This window comes from Ovis aries, chromosome 4 (assembly GCF_016772045.2).
Source record: "Ovis aries strain OAR_USU_Benz2616 breed Rambouillet chromosome 4, ARS-UI_Ramb_v3.0, whole genome shotgun sequence".
NCBI lineage: Eukaryota > Metazoa > Chordata > Mammalia > Artiodactyla > Bovidae > Ovis > Ovis aries.
Genome location: NC_056057.1, coordinates 35168912 through 35188801, shown reverse-complemented (window position 1 = coordinate 35188801; position 19890 = coordinate 35168912). Strand labels below are relative to the sequence as shown.

Sequence of the window (19890 nt, the reverse complement as noted above, 5' to 3'; positions counted from 1 at the left end):
TCTTATCCCACCCAAGAAATTTGGGAGAATGCGAAAAAACAGCAGCCCAGCATTTTTGAAGGGGCGTGGTTTCCCTCCAGGGGCTGTCCAATCGAATTCCTTCAGAGGGAGCTATCCCGAGAAGATTGATGAGGGTTGCTAGGAAACAGGAGCGTCCCCCGCCCGTCTGACCCAGAGATTGTTCTGCACAAGCCCTCTCCAGGGGCTCTCAATGTGCAGTTGAGCGGCGTGTGGGGCAGAGCTGCACATCGGCCTTCCAAGCTCGCTCCCTCTGTCTCCTCCAGCCCGGTTGCACTGGGACCACAGGAGAGTTCTTCCAGGGCTGACAGTCCCGGTTCTCCCGCAGGCCACGAGCTCGAGCAGAGCTTCAAAGTTAGAGCCTCCGACCTCCCTGCTGCCCCTATTCCCCTCCACCCGACCCCTCCGAAATTCACCAACCTTTGCAGGCACTGCTTCAGGATTTTAAACAGAGAGGTAAAGCCACCAGCAAAATCGCCCTGGCTTTCTGTATAATAATCCTCCCCTCTGGGTACCCTGGCTCACTGAAGACTCTGCAGATACACCCCTGTTAAGGGAGGGAGAAAGGGGGACGAAGAGGGAAAGGGGAAACGAGAGGGTAAGAAAGGAGCAAAAGAAAAGGAGAAGGAGAGGATGCCCCTGCCAAGAGAGTCCCAATTAGATGCGAAGGTTTCAGCCCGGCCAAGGTGAAGGAAAGTTGCTACCTTGCTGGGAAGTGGGTTTGCCCCTAAGGAGGACAGGCAGGCACTCGACAGAGAACTGCTCCCCTCCCCTCCTTGGAAGACCACTGCACCCCCTCCCCTTTTCCCAACCTCCTCCCTCTCTTCTCCTCCCACCCTCCCTTTTCCCACTCCCCACTGACTCGGAAGCCTGGATGCTCTGTCACCGGGCAGTGGTCCAGCACGCAGCCTGGAGGGGGCGGGGGCAGGGGGCACTGTGACAGGAAGCGGAGCGCACAAGTTGGCCATTTCGGGGGCAAAATAAGTTCTCCCTTGGATTGGGAAAGGACAAAGCCGGCAAGCTACCTCTTTTGTGTCGGATGAGGAAGACCAACCATGAGCCAGAGCCCGGGTGCAGGCTCGGCCGCCACTGCTGCCACCGCGGTCCGCTCCAGTCCCTGCCAGGAGTTGTCGGTGAGAGGTAAGGGGCCCCGAGGAGGACGTGTCCCTCTGGAGGGCGCCCAGCGAAGGCGCGGAGGCTCGGGTGCCGTGCCGCGTGGGGCAGGCACAGCCCATAAAGTTGAGGCAGAGCCCGGACCAGTCTCTACCTTTCTGCCAGGGGTGGGGAGGGTGGGGGGCAGCGGCAAGGTGGGTGTGCGTGAATGAGAGTTTGTGTGTGTACGCGCTCATCTATGACTCCGGGAGGGAGGCAGATTTCCGGGTACATATCGGGAGCCAAGGGTTGGAGAGGTGGAGGGACTGACGAGCGCTCGCAGACCCCCAGAGAGACCAGTCTCACCAGCCAACCACCTCCAGCTCTGCTCTCGGCTCCGGGATACGTTTCTATCGGGGGGGGTTCCCCCAGTTTTGTGCACAGGAAAACGTGCGGTGACTGGCTGCCACACAGGCGGTTTCATGTGGGTGTGGAGGTTGCCAGGCGAGGTGGGCAGCGGTCAGCGGAGCTGGTCCGCGTCGCAGCTGGGAGACGCTGTACTGCCAGAGGTTGGCTCTCCTGCAAGCATGCCTGGCAAGGATGCTTAACTCATGCCCTCCGCTCCTTTTGGCTTGAGCGCAAAATCAAAGAGCCAGACTGGGAGCATATCTCTTCGTCAATCCTATTCCATTTTCTTTTCTGACAGTGAGATAACTCAGAGAGGGCGGGATCCAGAAATAGACTAGGTAATATACCCAATAAGCTCCTTTCTTAAGGATTTCATTTAGATTTCCTTCTAGTTCCTTCCCTGGATTAGCAAGCGTAGAGGATTCCCAAAGGTGTAGCACTCTCAGGTAGATATCTTAAGGGGACATGCCCCTGCCTTTTAAGTATTTTAAAGCACTGTAAATTTTAATAACAAACAATAAAACTATATACTTCTAATAATCTGCACTCAAGTGCTCAGCTAATTTGCTAGTAAAATTATTTATACTGCTATCTGAATAGTGCTATGTTTGACATATACAGATAGTTACATATCAGTATATTGGAAGCTGAGGTTTCTGTGAGTTAAGGATCTCAGCAGTAGTTTGTTACTTTTAAATTTCTCTGCTTAAATTTATCTGTGCTACATGATCTTAGAACTAGAACTATTTATTAGAGCTATGGTGTGTTTCTTTGGAAGAAAAAAGCATTGATTAGTACAGAAATATTGTTCATTTACTCAAATTTAGGTCTGCTTTGGTTTATCTGATTACGTATTTTAAGACTGTTACTTAGACTCTAATTGTTCGTGGAAACATATGTAATATTGGCATGACAACAAAACAGATCCTAAACTCTGGTGGATTACACGCTTCCTACCAAAGATGTTTAGGATACTCTATTAGTTAATGATTCTATAGTACTATGCACATTTTTCCTCAAAGCAACCCAATAGAATTTGAATAGCTTTGTGAAGTATTATAACATCAGACTTCAATAAAGTGATCTGTTCCCTTCCATCATGGCAATGTCTGGTATTTACAAAGATTTCTCACACCTGTAGGCTTTGTGTGTCCACCCTTTCAAGTTCTGACCAAGCAGGAATACATGAGTATTTTGAATAGACATGCCCTAAGACTTGATTGCTGTTCAGAGTAACTCAGATGCTCAGGATGGAAACAGGAGAAGTCTTGAAGTTTATATTTTCACAAATAAGACAATGAAAAATTCAGAGTATCTACATTCATTGGGCTAAAAAGAATGATAAATGGTAAGAATACCTTTTAAAACTGATAACCCCTCCCTCCAAAAAAAAAACTATGTATAAAGGCTCCTGTTATATGGGCTAGATGCATACCAATGAAATGTGAAACTCAGCTTGTAGAAAACTATGCCAACGCAAGCAATAAATTATATTTGGAGACAGGGAGAGAAACTCACGAAATGGCATTTTTTAGACTTCAGAAATATCTATAATCAATACATTGAGAAAAGAGATGGAAGGCTACATAAACAGAAAACATTATACATAATGAAAATACATCCCATTGTCTTTTTTTTTAAGTTGCAGTGTATACCTGAAAAGAGGGTAAGTCAATGACTTTTCCCCACAATTATCAAACATCTGAATGAGCCCCACTCTGAGTTTACTCACTGCAATTAAAATTGGTAAGGTGAGCAAGTGCACAGGTGGAATAAAAAGCAGTAATCTTTATTTTTATGAAATTTAAATTAGTAATTTTATTGAGTGAAAGAACTAGGATAATTGTCAGAAGGCCACCTATCTTACTTCTCTACTTCATGACAAGTATCATCTAGAACCACATAAGAGCAAGGGCAGTCTTAGTTTGAAAGATTCCCAGCAATCACATTTTTTTTTACAACTCCTCTGGGTACCTTTTTCTCTTTCTTGTTTTATGTCAAATTCTTTTTATCAAATTAAACCATTTTCTCTTTCTCATCCACAGTTACAAAATGGTACATGATTTTTTTTTTTTCTCCACGGTTGTAGTTACCTCCTGCCAAACTATAGCCCATTATCTTGGGGATAAAATGTTTCAATTTGTTGTCCTACACTCGACAAGTTCCCAAGATACCATTAAACAAAAGAAAATTAATACCTAACCTCCATTGAAAGCCAGGACAGTGTGCATTTATGCACATTGGAATATGGCCAGAGTTCCAAAGTAAGGTTTTCTTCTTTTTTCCTCCAGGGTTTACTCCTCTCAAAAGTAGTAATGTTTACTCATGGTTGTCTCACTTTGCTATTTTACACTGAGCTTAGTGTGCATTTTCATCTTTTCTGAGATTCTGCTAAATGCATCCAATTCTGTATTACATGAATTTGTTGAAATTGCTCCCAAGAAGTAGCATAAAATTGTAGAAGATTATCCACCAAGACTGAACACATAAAATGAGTACAATCATACTCACAATGGAGAAGGCAGAAACTATTAAGTCATCCCCCTCCTTCTTCATCTCGTATAGTCTTGGTCTCTACAGCACATTATGTTTTAGAGTACTTCAGTCCAGTCTGATCTTAAATGGCTCAAGTAATGACCCCTATCATCTTTGAAAGATTCTTTCACAGTTTAATAGTTCTCCCTATCAAAAACTTTTGTTGTGATATTCAGTCTAATTTTCCCTTGGTCCCATTTGATCCTGTAATTTATTCCCTATTATAATCCCTCTGGACCAGTTTGTTCTTTCATCTGATTTACACTCTTTATCCAACCTTTATACAGGATTTGTAAAATACAAAAGCTTTATAAAGTTACAGGAGAGAAAGGTCACAGTTTTATATCTGGACATATTTTCTAAATATTTAAGACACATCCCCAGGTCATTCATGTATATGTGTGTGACTGTATATTCTCAATAATTTATTTTAGCAATGCAAGTGTGGAGAAATTTTTCATCTTTGACATTTATGACCTATGTCAATATGAAGATGATCCCTTCTAAGTAATGTGCTATGTGGATGCACATTTATGAGACATTTTCATTGCAAATTTGGTGTCAACAGAACCCTGTCAACGCCCACACTACAAAGGAGTTCTGTGACATGCTGGTCTGATGCTCCACTGAGCCCCAGAAGCTGTTGTCATGTAAATTCCACTATTGAAATGAAAATTATTTCCATAATTAATAGGATGTGCTAGGAATATAATAGTGTATATACTTATTAATAAATGCATACATTAACATGATCCAGCAATTCTGTTAGAACACAGTAGCCCTTTCATACTAAAACAATCTGAAAAGCCAGCAAAATTCAGCTTGAATTCATCACTTTCCTGTATCATGAAGAGTAAGCTCAAATCATGCATACATCAATATGGAGTCTATTTAGATTTATAGGGAGGTACCATATGCGAAGGTTACTTTAAAAATAGAAAAGCCTGCAATAACCACGAGAGAAACAGGTTTTCACTTTGTTCACTTAAAAATCTGGTTCCAAGACATCCTTGTGTAGGATTCTTTAAGAGTCTTGAGCAAATATCTTGGTAGACTTGCCATCCCACTCAAATGTTTCTTCAAGTCCCAGGCATCGAAAAGCCAATTCTGCCAGACAGTGGAGGAATAAATGACAGAACTCAAGAAATAAATTTCTAGGTTATATTTGGTGAAATATACAACAAAGAATAAGATAAATCAGCAACTAAAAACACAATTTAGTGCTGTCTTCTTTACTGCGTGGTGAGCATTAACATTGGAGGTAGAAACATTCGTATGGATTATTAAGGAAACAGAACAGAGAAGTAGCATCCCAAAACCAAATATAGCTTCAGAGGAATAAAATTAGACTGCAAAGAATAAATAACTTTTAAGCCCAGTATTCTCCCTTCTGAAGCCCCAAAGTGTTTTTATAGTGCCATTCATCACATCGTGGTGAGTACCCTCAAAATGATTTTCCTTAGAAACAAAGGGGAAATCAATTCTCTTGGTATAGGCAAAGTAGGCCATTAATATACTTGTGACTTCTCCTTGGGACAGAGCCCTTCTAAGAAGTCTGAGTCTACACAGAAAGTAATAGGTCCTCACCAAATGAATAATCTTTCTACTGAGCTGGAAACTGTACACTGAGCTTTTAGGAACAGAACACAGGAAAAGATCTTGAAAACATTAAGATAGAATCTATACAAGCAGAGACTAAAATATAATGTTTGGAAATAAAATCACATATAAAGAGAAGTACCTCCACAGAAAGCTCACATTTTTATTCCTTATTAGAATTTACTTCACTATCATTGCCTTTGCACAATATTGCCTTTGCCACAGCCTCTCCACACACACAAACACACAACATTTGAGTAAATTCAATTGGAAGAGTACAGGTATGTACCAGAGAGAAAATTTCAAAACCTTGACACTAGACACACAGCTTGAAAAAATATTACAACTTATATATATGTAGCATGGGAGTAGTACTAACAGTTTTGACCAGATTACCCTAAAAAGAGGTTAAAGAAAAGGTGGCTAATAGGGAAGCAATCAATGAGTAAATATTATTAAGCACCTGTATATGCCAAACAAGATTCAGGACATACAAATGAGGACATAAAAAATGTTAATACACACACTAAATCTTATAAACATATAAAGTTGAAGGTATTCCAAAAATCAAATTTGGAACTCTTGAGTAGGGAAGAGGTTACCAGAATTATCAACTGAACAAAAAAGTCTATTCCATCATTTAAAAGATGTATTTAGACTTAAAATTCCATATATAGATATTCCAGCACTCTGTGGAGATACTCTGTCAGATGCTTTAAGGTGAAAAAACTATCATAATATCATAATAACAGATAATTACTGACCCATGGCCATCTTCTGAAAACTCTGCTAAACCACTGCATTTCCTAATTTAATACTCACAAGAACCCTATGAGGTAGGTACTATAACCCCCAGTTAGTAGAAGAAGAAAGAGAGGCCCAGAGGTAAATTTTCTGCAGTTCCGATAGTTAACAAGATAAGCACTAGAATTCAAAACTTACTTCCTTGTCCCATGTCCCATTCTGTTTGCTACTATGCTACACTGCCTCCCAAGTTTATGTTTTTGTGCGGGGATTTCATTTCATGCATCAGATATTTTCTGAGCTCCAAGTAGAGGGACATACTTTGGTTAAAAAGAGAGAGAGACAGAGACCAATGGTAAGAGAAACAGAGTCAGAACAGAATTTGACAAGCTCCGTCTCTCTTCACCCTGAGAGAGACACAATCTCTTCTGAGGGGCAAAGAAATGCAAACGAAGAAATTAACTAAAAAATTATTTACACATAATTAAAAGAACTAAGGGAGGGAAATGAGAATCAGAAAATTCTGTGAAGATGATAGGTTTATTAACAAACTGAGAAATAAACATTAGATATACAAATATGACAACTATGTTTTCCTGGAGCCTGATTTCAGCGGACATTGCTATCTGTAAAACTTAACACAGGTAGCAAACAGCCAGCAAGGGGATGAAAGGCAGTTTTGCTTGTTAAGGCTAAAATGATTATATTTCTCTTTAGAGCCAAACTACTTCCTACCAAATAAACGAGCTGGTAAAAATGGTTTGTAGACTAGTACAAGTTTGAAACTTCTTCACCCAGCTGAAGCAGTCATTCATCTTTATCCAAGTAACTCTGAGCATTTCACACCTTCGGGCATTTATTCTTAATATAAACAACAACTTGAAAAAGGATGGACTCGAAGTTTCCAGATTTTAAACACACTAAGAACAAGAGAGGCAAAGTGACCTGCTGGTGATTCCGAAGGCTCAGTAGGGCGGCTCTGGGAAGACCCGCAGACTTCATGAGTCTCGGACCTGGGTACTTCCCCACAGGCAGGAAACCTGCTGTCTTGTCGCATGAATCAATAGTTCATTTCAGACAACCAGAGAGCTGAAATAGGAGTCTTTGCTTGAAAGTCTTTCTCTGATTTGTGCTACTTCATGGACATAAAACACAAACGGGTATCACAGATCTGTCTCCCCATCTGGTGGAGGCTGTTTCTTTTGATTGTTAACAATACATAGCAGATAGATTATTAGTAATATTTTGTATTTTGCTCAACAGTTTCAATGTACCATGTGTTGGTGAATATAACATAATGAAAACTGCTTTCACAAAATATGTCGAAATAAATGCCAGTTTGGGAGATGACACTCTAGGGTCAGAAACAGTTGGAATTTGTATCTGTCTCAAGGAGAAAATGAGATCTGGAGAATATAATTAGCAGTTTCTATTTTGAAGCATCTTATTTTTCCTGAAAAAAGCAAAGACCCTCTACAAGCTGATACATTAATCCCAGTGATTTCTGTCAAATCCAGATATACTGGTGGCCAGACCATACCTCACTTCAGAATTAAGGAGTCAAGACATGGGACTTAGATCCTACACATCTCCTCCACAGACATTGCTCAAGAGCTACCCTTGGGAAAGATGTTTAAGAGAGTGTTAGACCCCCAACTCCCTGCAAAAGGATCTCTCCCTTAGTTCCTTACAGTCTCTGAATTTTACCTCAGTTCAGTTGCTCAGTCATGTCCACCTCTGCAACCCCATGAATCATAGCACGCCAGGCCTCCCTGTCCATCACCAACTCCCAGAGTTCACTCAGACTCATGTCCATTGAGTCGGTGATGCCATCCAGCCATCTCATCCTGTGTTGTCCCCTTCTCCTCCTGCCCTCAATCCCTCCCAGCATCAGGGTCTTTTCCAATGAGTCAACTCTTCGCATGAGGTGGCCAAAGTACTGGAGTTTCAGCTTTAGCATCAGTCCTTCCAAAGAAATCCCAGGACTGATCTCCTTTAGGATGGACTGGTTGGATCTCCTTGCAGTCCAAGGGACTCTCAAGAGTCTTCTCCAACACCACAGTTCAAAAGCATCAATTCTTCGGTGATCAGCCTTCTTGACAGTCCAACTCTCACATCCATACATGACCACAGGAAAAACCATAGCCTTGACTAGACGGAACTTTGTTGGCAAAGTAGTATCTCTGCTTTTCAATATGCTATCTAGGTTGGTCATAACTTTCCTTCCAAGGAGTAAGCGTCTTTTAATTTCATGGCTGCAATTACCACCTGCAGTGATTCTGAAGCCCAGAAAAATAAAGTCTGACACTGTTTCCACTGTTTCCCCATCTATTTCTCATGAAGTGATGGGACCAGATGCCATGATCTTCGTTTTCTGAATGTTGAGCTTTAAGGCAACTTTTTCACTCTCCTCTTTCCCTTTCAACAAGAGGCTTTTAAGTTCCTCTTCATTTTCTGCCATAGGGTGGTGTCATCTGCATATCTGAGGTTACTGATATTTCTCCCAGCAATCTTGATTCCAGCTTGTGTTTCTTCCAGTCCAGCGTTTCTCATTATCTACTCTGCATAGAAGTTAAATAAGCAGGGTGACAATATACAGCCTTGACATACTCCTTTTCCTATTTGGAACCAGTCTGTTGTTCCATGTCCAGTTCTAACTGTTGCTTCCTGACCTGCAAATAGGTTTCTCAAGAGGCAGGTCAGGTGGTCTGTATTCCCATCTCTCTCAGAGTTTTCCACAGTTTATTGTGATCCACACAGTCAAAGGCTTTGGCATAGTCAATAAAGCAGAAACAGATGTTTCTCTGGAACTCTCTTGCTTTTTTCGTGATCCAGTGGATGTTGGCAATTTGATCTCTGGTTCCTGCCTTTCCTAAAATCAGCTTGAACATCTGGAAGTTCATGGTTCACGTACTGCTCAAGCCTGGCTTGGAGAATTTTGAGCATTACTTTACTAGAGTGTGAGATGATATTTCATGCAAGAAATATGAAAGACCATATATGTTTAGGTCCATGTAGTTCACCAACCTTCCAACACATTGGATTTAAAGGTTCATCTCTTTCAGAAAAGTTAACTTCTTCAAGTTTGGTGGGGAGTGGCAGAAAGAACAATTATAATTTTTACCTAATATATAATTTTGTCTAAGTAGAGCCCTTCGATGGAGAAAGCAACGGCAACCCACTCCAGTACTCTTGCCTGGAAAATCCCATGGGCAGAGGAGCCTGGTAGGCTGCATGCAGTCCATGGGGTTGCTAGGAGTCGGACACGACTGAGTGACTTCACTTTCACTTTTTACTTTTATGCATTGGAGAAGGAAATGGCAACCCACTCCAGTATTCATGCCTGGAGAGTCCCAGTGATGGGGAGCCTGGTTGACTGTTGTCTATGGGGTCGCACAGAGTCGGACACAACTGACGTGACTTAGCAGCAGCAGAGCCCTTCGATGGCTATGATTTCCTGAACAAATGTGATGCAGAAATGTGAGAGAAAAGCCATGTTTCCTACAGTTATTGAACAAATGACATCCCGCTAGGAAAGCCATTGAAATGTTAGAGTGTTCCCCTGCCCCACTTTTTTTCCTTCTAAAATTCTAAATGTGTGTCTGTTGCTATGATGTTGCTAGGGAATCTGGTAATTGGAAGTATAGTCATGGGAGGGAAAAGGTTGAGATATATGAAGTAGGACAGAAGGAACCCTGAGGGGCAGACTCTGAGCAGTTCCCTTCACCCTTCCCTTCCTACTCTCACACTCAGAGCACAAACAATAATCACTCACTTTATTGTTTGGTTGCTAAGTCATGTCTGATTCTTTGTGACCCCAGAGACTGCAGCATGGCAAGTTTCCCTGTCCTCCACTACCTCCCGGGGTTTGCTCAAGCTCATGTCTGTTATGTCAGTGATGCCATCCAACCATTTCATCCTCTGTCACCCCCTTCTCCTCCTGCCCTCAATCTTTCCCAGCATCAGGGTCTTTTCCAGTGAGTTGGTTCTTGGCATAAGATGGCCAAAGGATTGGAGCTTCAGCATCAGTCCTTGCAATGAATATTTAGGGTTGATTTCGTTTAGAATTGACTGGTTTGATCTCCTTGCAGTCCAAGGGACTCTCAAGAGTCTTCCTCAGCACCACAATTTGAAAGCATGAATTCTTCAGTGCTCAGACTTCTTTATGGTCCGATTCTCACACCCATACATGACTACTGCAAAAACCATAGCTTTGACTAGATAGATGGACTTGTTGGCAAAATGATATTTCTGCTTCTTAATATACTGTCTAGGTTTGTCACAGCTTTTCTTCCAAGGAGCAAGCCACTTACATTGCTATAAATAGTATTTATCATATTACTGCCCAGAAGAGCCTACACCAGAATCACTCTGAAGTCTACTTAAAGTGAAGAATACTGAGACAGATCCATTCCAGACTAATTTCCTTTAGGCTGGGATTCGGGAATGCATGTATTAAATATGCATCCAAGTTACTCAGGCACACTCAAGTTTGAGACACACTACTCTTTTAGTCAGCCCCGGCTACTATGTATTTGAATACATAGACTGGATGGCTTAAACAACAGTATGGACTTCTCTCAATTCTGGAGGCTGGGAAGTCCAAGATCAAGGTGCCAGCAGATTGGGTTCCTGGTAAGAAGCCCCTTCCTGAAGAACCACCTTCTCTCACTATGACCCCACATGGTCAAGAAAGAGAGTGAGCTCTCGACTCTCTTCCTCCTCCTACAAAAATACTAATCCCAACACTGGAGCCCCTATTCTCATGACCTCACCAAAAGGTCCCATCTCCAAATATCACCACATCGGGGTTACAACTTCAATATATGAATTTGGTGGGGTGATGAGAGAGACATTCAGTCAGTCCATAAACATCAGACTTAAGAAATGAGGCTCAGCAAATACCCAGTGAAACACTGTACAAAACTATTCCCCACAGCAAGTCCACTTTAATTATAGTAACAAATGTCCTGAGCCACTTGTTAATTCTGTGAGCCTGAGAATTAATCAATTAATTGTGTCTGCATGCTCAGTTGCCCAGTCATGTTCAACTTTTTGCAACCCCATGGACTGTAGCCCGCCAGGCTCCCCTGGCCATGGGATTCCCCAAGCAAGAATACTGGAGAGGGTTGCCATTTCCTTCTCCAGGGGATCTTCCCAGCCCAAGGATCAAACCCAAGTCTCCTATGGCTCCTGCAGTGGCAAGTGAATTCTTTACCACTGAGCCACCTGGGAAGCCCAATTAATTAAGTAAGTTCAGCTAATAACACACTGTCTCTGTGAGTTCTCTGAATAGATTCATTTTCTGGAAACCTCATACTGTTTTCACTGCAAACATTTCTTTTTTCTATCACCTATAGTAAATTCCACTATGATATGTAAGCACATACAATACCTATCTTTTGGATGTTCTTATTAGGAAAACTTCTCATATTTGATCTTTCATTTCATATTTTAGAATGGCAATACTGGGATGTTAGAAAGGGAAGTTACTGGTATTTGAAGAAGATCATCGAGGAAAATATTATTTCTATTCCTGAGAATACAAATGCTTCATGTAAAATTCCAGTTGTCTTTAAAGCTAGGTCCTTGTGAGCTAGGGGATGTGGGGAAGCACTGTTTTGTCACAGTCCCCCCTTTTGCCCTGTGGATCCGCAGAGCAAGAGAAATAAAACAAAACAAAAACTTCATTTGGCAACTTCTTATACATTCTCCCCTCAGCTTCTAGTTCAGTTCAAGTGAATGGTTGCTTAGCTGAAGCTGGCAATCCTCACAAATACTGCCAAAGATAGTTTCCTGAGCAGCGTTCAGAGCCACATGGGAAAAATGCAGGAGGGGAAGGAGGGGCAGGCAGCAGCGGGTGGGAGATGCTTATGCTGGACCACCAGCTTCACTTCCTAGGGGGTCTTGGCCAACTCTTTGTTCACTTGATTTCCACACTTTATAGACTTCCTGAGAAGAAAAGTAATAAAAAATAGAACATTTCCCCCTACAAAATATCAAATTTCTGAAAGCTACACCCTCTGGGATGGTTGCAGTGCTTTGATCTATAATGGTACTTCCAGGGGACTCTCCCCATTACACAATCGAGCTAAAGCTCAACACCCATTGCTACCCCGGATTTCCGGATTCTAGAAGGGATACCATGATTTCCCCAGACAAATGGTTTCAAGTCTTGGACATTTCCCTTCTGTTTGGTACTCTGTTATTTTTTCCTCCCTGGCTCATCTGTAAACTGTGTTCTTTTCTCTCCTACTATGACCAAATCCTTAGCCCAAGTTATCAGCACTTACCTCTCAAACTTCTCTCACAGGTTATCTCGTCCAATCTCTCCCTCTTCCTGTATTATTTACTTCCAGGTATCTAATGAGTGCCTACGATGTGCCCACTCTCTAACCTAGAGATATAGCAGTGAATAGCAACAACTGAAAAAAAAAATTTTTTTAGAAGAATTTTTGTTCTCATTCACTTTCCACTAAATAGTGAGAGTCAGACAATAAAGAAGGGAACTGATGTGTGTGGAGAAAACATAATGATGTAATGTAAGAAAATGGGGGGAAGTTGGAAATGAATAACTGACTTTGCCATTCCATTCCTTGGTTTAAAAGGCACTAAAGATAAACCATTACTTAAAAAGTAAGTTTGAGATTCCTAGCTTGGCCATCAAGATCTTTAATAAGCAGCTTCCTAAGGTGTCTTTCCAACCTTTCTTCCTCAATATAAGCCTCTCCTTTGCCCAGATTTTGTTTCCACACAAAAAGGAACTTTGAGTACCTTTTTAAGCCCCAACTTCATTTAGAATGAACTTCCTTTCTACAAACCTAAATTTCAAGGCCAATTTCAAATCTCACCTCATTAAAAGTTCATACTAATGATACTTTCCTATCAAGGCAAATTTTCTCCAAAATATTCATGTGATCCTCGTCATCTGGGGGCTTGAATAGTGAAATATTGTTCTGTCCTGAGCAAACAGGACAAACTGTACTGTAGGGAGAGCAGTAGTTCAAAGAATAAAATCAGAAGGCAAATTTATTTTTATTTCACATTGCCCCTCTTAAATGCATTCAATAAGCTGCATTACACTCTGATGTAATAAAACAATACACTTTAATTGCAAAGCAGTCTCCATTTGCAAACTGAGTATGCCTGGACCAATATAATAAATAAAACTTTGAACTTTAGTTGAATCTCCTCTCTGTTCCCAGCAGAAGCCTATTTCGGGTCAGAAGTTGAGGAAGAAATCACCACCACTTCTAAGGTTCTCTTCCACCCTTTCTTGTCCCTCTTACCAGCACAAGTTCTGAGTCTTCCAAGGACAGAGTTGGGCACAGTCAGGAGACATGGGAAATAAGTTCTTACCTGATAAGGTTCCTAGTCTCTGGGCCCTCAGATTTTTAAGGCAAGAGAGAGAAAGAGAGTGTGTGTGTATGTGTTAAGACTTCTTTCTCCATTGCTGGGAGTCTCTCACCTCAGATTTCTTGACACAAATTTTCCTTTGTCTCAGCACACCTCAGCTCCTGCTCTTTCAGCAGTCCATCCTGCACAGATTCTCACTTTTGCTCCTCCTGTCTTTTCTCTTGGGCTGGAACCCCCTTTGTTTGTCTCTCCTCTTGAAATGACTATGCAAATACATGTTTGTGGAATGTATGAGTTTGGTAATACAGTCTAAGTAGAAAAGATTATAATGTTTTTATAATCCAGAAAAATGTTTTTATGAGGCTATGTGTATAAAGACTTACAGAAATCAATGCCTATGAAATAATTTAAGATGTGGAATATCCATGTTTCCCTGCCAAGAATTACCTCCAAAAGGACAAAGGTCTTCTCTTTTTCAGCAGCCTACAATAATGACTGGAACATGTAATAATAATTGAAAATACAAGTGTTAGTTGCTCAGTTGTGTCTGACTCTTTGCAACCCCATGGCCTGTAGCCCACCAGGCTCCTCTGTCCATGGGATTCCCCAGGCAAGAATACTAGAGTGGGTTGTCATTTTCTTCTCCAGGGGATCTTCCCAATCCAGGGAATGAACCTGTGTCTCCTGCATTGCAGGCAGATTCTTTACCATCTGAGCCATCAGGGACCCATATTTAATAAATGAAAGAATCCTACTTCAAGTTGTACATTTACTCACTGGCTATCTTCCATATTGAAATATTAACATTAATTTCTCTTCTTCATACCTCATACCTTAAAATATAAGAATTACTATTAAAAGGATTACTTTCAATCCATAAATTATACCATTTTCCTAAAGGCACTTTGAACCGAAACAAAAGAATGCCATATAAAAATTTTTAATTTGTGCATGAAAAGCAATATCAATTGAATTCAATAAGTCCTTATTGAATGTCTATTATGTTCAAGGCACTGTACAAGGTACTGAGGAGAATACAGAAAAGAAAAAGTTACCATGTCTTCCTAAGAATTTATCATCTCACAGGAGAGATAGGATAAGTCCATATGTAACTATGGTAGCAAGAAAATTCAGTTCAACTGGGAGGCCCTAGAGTGAGCAATAATACTTGTGGCTGGCATAAATGCAGAAAGTATCATATTTAAAAAGTTGCTTCTGTTCTGGACCTTAAACAATGGTCAGAAAGTGGAGAGAGGCATTCTAGACTGATGCAAGGGTAGAGAGACTGTATTGGGAAGCTCCTGAGGGAGCAGTGTGTGAGCTGGCTAAGCTGAAGGGTGGGGTATCAGTGGTTCAGAGGAGGTACAGCTCTGAGAGTGGACAGAACAATGATTAATATCTCACCAGTGCATGCTAAGTCACTTCAGTCCTGTTAGGCTCTTTGCAAGCCCATGAACTGTAGCCCGCCAGGCTCCTCTCTCCATAGGATTCTCCAGGCAAGAAGACTGGAGTACATTGCCATTCCCTTCTCCAGAGGATCTTCCCAACCCAGGAATCAAACCCTCATCTCTTCATGTGTCCTGCATTGGCAGGTGGGCTCTTTACCACTAGCGCCACCTGGGGAGCCCCACATGTCTCCTGTAGGCCAAGGGAAACCTTTGAAAGCATATGAGCAGGGAGATCTTCAAGCACAACGTGAAGACAACTGTGAGGAAATAAAGGTCAGGGAGATGAGCGGGCTTGTATAGCAGCCATTCAGGTGAGAGGTAATGATGGCCTAAACTAGGGCAGCGGCAACGGGAATAGGAAACAGAATGAATCGAACAGACACCGAGATGAAAGTGCCTGGTAGGTAAGAAGTAGCTGTTGGGTGAAAAACACCAGCCAACACAATTAAGCTAATTGTCTTCCTCCTTCTATAATAGGAAAGGTCATGCAATATCAAATCCTGGACTTAATAAAGGGAAAGCGCTGCTGCTGCTAAGTCGCTTCAGTCGTGTCCGACTCTGTGCAACCCCATAGACGACAGCCCACCAGGCTCCCCCGTCCCTGGGATTCTCCAGGCAAGAACACTGGAGTGGGCTGCCATTTCCTTCTCCAATGCATGAAAGCGGGGGCAGTTAAAAGGCTATTTTTTAGGAACTTGAGTGGAAAGAAAATGTAATATTCCAGGTGCTATTTAAAAATAAGACTTAGAAATGAAATCAATATTTTCCACATGATTATGATCTGATAGTATTTATCCACCAATACTAGGTTAAACCACCATGGTCTCTCATCAGACTCCTTGACTTTTGTCTTCTACATCCATCCACAGGCTAGAGCCAGAATGATCTTAACACAAATCTGAGCGTGTTTCCCTTTGCTTAAAACTCTCCAAAGACTCTCCACTGCTCTCGGAATTATCAGAACTTGCTTTACCTGGCCCACTATAATCTGTATTTGTTTCCACCTTTACATTCCATCTCTTTCAACTCACACCTCTTCTTCCCATCAAACTGAACAGCGTGAATGCCTTCCCCTTTCTCTCTCCCCAGGCCTTCTCATAGCTGGGCAACTTCTCAGAACCTGGGCACACTCAATTTGAATTTTCAGGGCTTCATTAGAATTCTAGACCACTTCTGACAGTCTATAGTTCTTGATGCTATGCACGCCTCAAACTCCCCGTAACTTCTCTTTTTCGTTCTTTATGATAATTGTCTATTTCCCCACTGGAGTCTGTAAGTGCTAATAAGACAGAGACCACGCCTGCTTATTCATAGCTGGGTCTCCGTTACCCTGCACAGCAAATCGCACATAGTAGACGATCAATAAATTCTCATTCAATCAGTGGAGTAAAGGTTTAATTAAATCACTCTGGGACTCATTTTCCTCATTTTAAAACTCAAGTATTGATCTTTAAAATTCCTTTTAGTCATATAGTTCCTACAAGTAAACTTTGTCAATAAAGAGGATGGAATTCAGCATCCCAAGTTGAAATGAGTATCCTACTACACTCAAAACATCAGTGGGTCCTATTTATAAATTTATATTTTAATTGCTGTTTAAATAGGAAAATCATTGATGGGATGGACTGGGAGTTTGGGGTTGGTAGATGTGAACTATTATATATAGAATGAATGGACATCAAGGTCCTATTGTATAGCACAAGTAACTATATTTAATGTCCTGGGATAAATCAAAATGGAAAAGAATATAAAAAAGAATGTGTGTGTATATATATATACACACATATAAAAGCGAGTCACTGTGCTGTATAGCAGAAATTGACACAATACTGTAAGGCAACTATATTTCAATTAAAAAAAATAAGTAGCAAAATAATAACAATGCTAGTGATATGTTTCCCTATTCCTCAAACTGTCTTCATTTTGCAAACATTTCTCTTCGTCTTAAACAGTGAGATCTAAGTAACAAGGAGATAGAGAAAAATAACCATAAAAACAGATTTTTCCCAAGAAAGTCACCTTCCAGGCAGATTTCCTCTTCCCCAGAATTCTCATAAATGGAAATATATTTCAGACATTTTCATAAAAGAGGATGCAGAAATCTCATCTGGTAATACTAATTCCTACCAGCTCAAGTGAGTAACACTTCAAGGTGTTCCATTTAATGCAATCTCTGTCACAATACTTTTCTAAAATAAAACAAATGTGGCTCACACACATATTCTATACAGTATTTTTAGGAGAATTAGAGGGATACTGTGAATAACAATGACTTTTATTGAGTACTTACTATATGCTAGGTACTGCTTATTGGCTTTAGTTATATTAACTCATTTAATCCTCACAATAGCCACTTGAGATAGGTACTATTATTATTCCCATTTTCCAGAGGGGTAACCCGAGGCATTAACAAAAGTTTACATAGTAAGACTACAGCTAGGATTTGGACCCAGCTCATGAATTTGACCAGCTGACTATACAGCTTCTCTCACAAAATCATCCCCAAACTAAAATGTGTAATATGCAAGAAACATTTGCAATAACCATCTTATATTCCTTGATTTGAAAAACAATACAAAACCTGGTGACATTCTGAGCTCTCTGTGAACAATAAAAATCAGAAATATACACAATGGAATGTTACTCAGCTATTAAGAAGAATGCATTTGAATCAGTTCTAATGAGGTGGATGAAACTGGAGGGTATCATACAGTGAAGTAAATCAGAAAGAAAAACGTCAATACAGTATATTAACACATATGTATGGAATTTAGAAAGATGGTAACAATGACCCTATATGCAAGACAGCAAAAGAGACACAGACGTAAAGAACAGTCTTTTGGACTCTGTGGGAGAAGGCGAGGGTGGGCTGATTTGAGAGAATAGCACTGAAACATGTATATTACCATTTGTGAAACAGATCACCAGTCCAGGTTCAATGCATGAGACAGGGCCCTCAGGGCTGGTGCACTGGGATGACCCTGAGGGATGGGATGGGAGGGAGGTGGGAGCAGGGTTCAGGATGGGGGACACATGTACACCCATGGCTGATTCATGTCAATGTATGGCAAAACCCACTACAATATTGTAAAGTAATTAGCCCCCAATTAAACAAAATCAATTAATTTTTAAAAATCAGTAACACAGTCAGACATTGGCCCAATTTACTAATATTATTAGCAGAATATGTTTATTTATGTTTACTGTTTTCACCTAAAGCTTTCTACTTCCAGTAGCTTGAGACAGCTAAAACTAAAAGAATCACTCTAAAACTTTATATCTTTACAAATAATTCAGTCTTTTCATTTCTAGAATTTGCCACTCCTTGAAAAGGCAAAGTGACAATGCTTTTAATCTATTTATTACCAAGAGACAATTTAAAGAAAAAAGAAAAAAAAATCACTTCCCTTATTTTCTGGAGAAAGAAAAGATCTCTGATTATTTTGTGTATAACAAACATAACTGGTACATAGTGAAACCAGTGGTCAGGAAAAGGAAATTGTCCTACTTTATTCCTTTCCCTGTCCATCCAGCTCTCAGAATAGATATCTTTACATCTATCTAATCTTTGAATTGATTTATTAAGCTGAGTTTACAAGTTAAAGAGGAAGAGGTCCTAAGGAGATAATTATGGGAATACAAATCAAGAGAGACAACTTTGAAAGAATAGTAATTCTGCTTCTTGCAACTGACCTTAAATCCCTAGGAGGAGAACAGAACAGCTTAAAGCAACCTTTTCTCTCTATTCAGAAGTGATCGTGAATTAATTGTGCAGTTTAGCTGAACTTTGTTTTTCCTTGTATCCTAGGAGAAGATCTCTGACAGACTGGGAATTTTTGCTTGTTTGTAATGTAAACTCAATATCTAGAGGTAGTTCTTCACACCACATGGGCTCATTGGAAAGCCCCAATTCCCAAAACAAACAAAGAGGAAAAGCTGAACAAAATAATCCATCAGCAAAGGGGAAAAAGAAAATAGAATGCTTGGGGGAAAAAAAAAAAAAAAACATTTTTAATCATTTGATTTTAAATAATGCCTGAGAACAATTCTGGTGACACCAGAAGTCTGACAACCATATTCAGACTTGCTCTTCACTAAAGGCATATAATTCTTGTGGTCCACATGGCTTCATTACTTGCCAGGATAATAAAAGCACTTAGTGAAAATTTTGTCTATATTTGATATATCAACTAGTCCATGAAGTTCTAGCAAAGAGGAAGTTGGAGCATTTGATGATAGATACTCCAGCACTGCTAAGTACTAACTTTGATAGTAAAAATTAGAGCTTTATAATTTTAATTTTCTCAAATGGATTATTTCCATGCATGCATGTATCATTTTAGTTAGTTAACATTAACCTTATGATGCTAATTCTATAACTTCTTTCATTTAACCATGACAGTTTTATCCATCCATTCAACTGCTACTTATCAAGCACACATATTGAATTTGTTAGGCATATTTGAGCATGTTAGACACTGGCAAGCAAAAACAAAAAGCAAACAAAAAAATTGGTCCTTGCCCTCAAAGATCCTTATTTACAATTTTAAAACTCTATATTTTATTTCTTTTTAAGTATAAGTGGTATCATTGTCCATATAATAGTTCAGACAAAAATGAGTCTATAAAGGCTACTAGGACTGGATCTGCTTCCTTGAGCATCCCTGAAACAATGCCAGCGGCATAAGAC

At 40.4% G+C, this 19890-nt stretch overlaps 1 protein-coding gene across 1 annotated transcript in view; it reads left to right on the top strand.

The window, feature by feature from the left end:
- Nucleotides 1-995: 995 nt before the first annotated feature.
- Nucleotides 996-19890, top strand: part of GRM3 (glutamate metabotropic receptor 3) — a 242523-nt gene continuing 223628 nt past the window's right edge. The window contains exon 1 of the mRNA XM_004007802.5: nt 996-1158. The gene's annotated coding sequence lies outside the window, so the exon portion shown is untranslated. The remainder of the gene's footprint in view (nt 1159-19890) is intronic.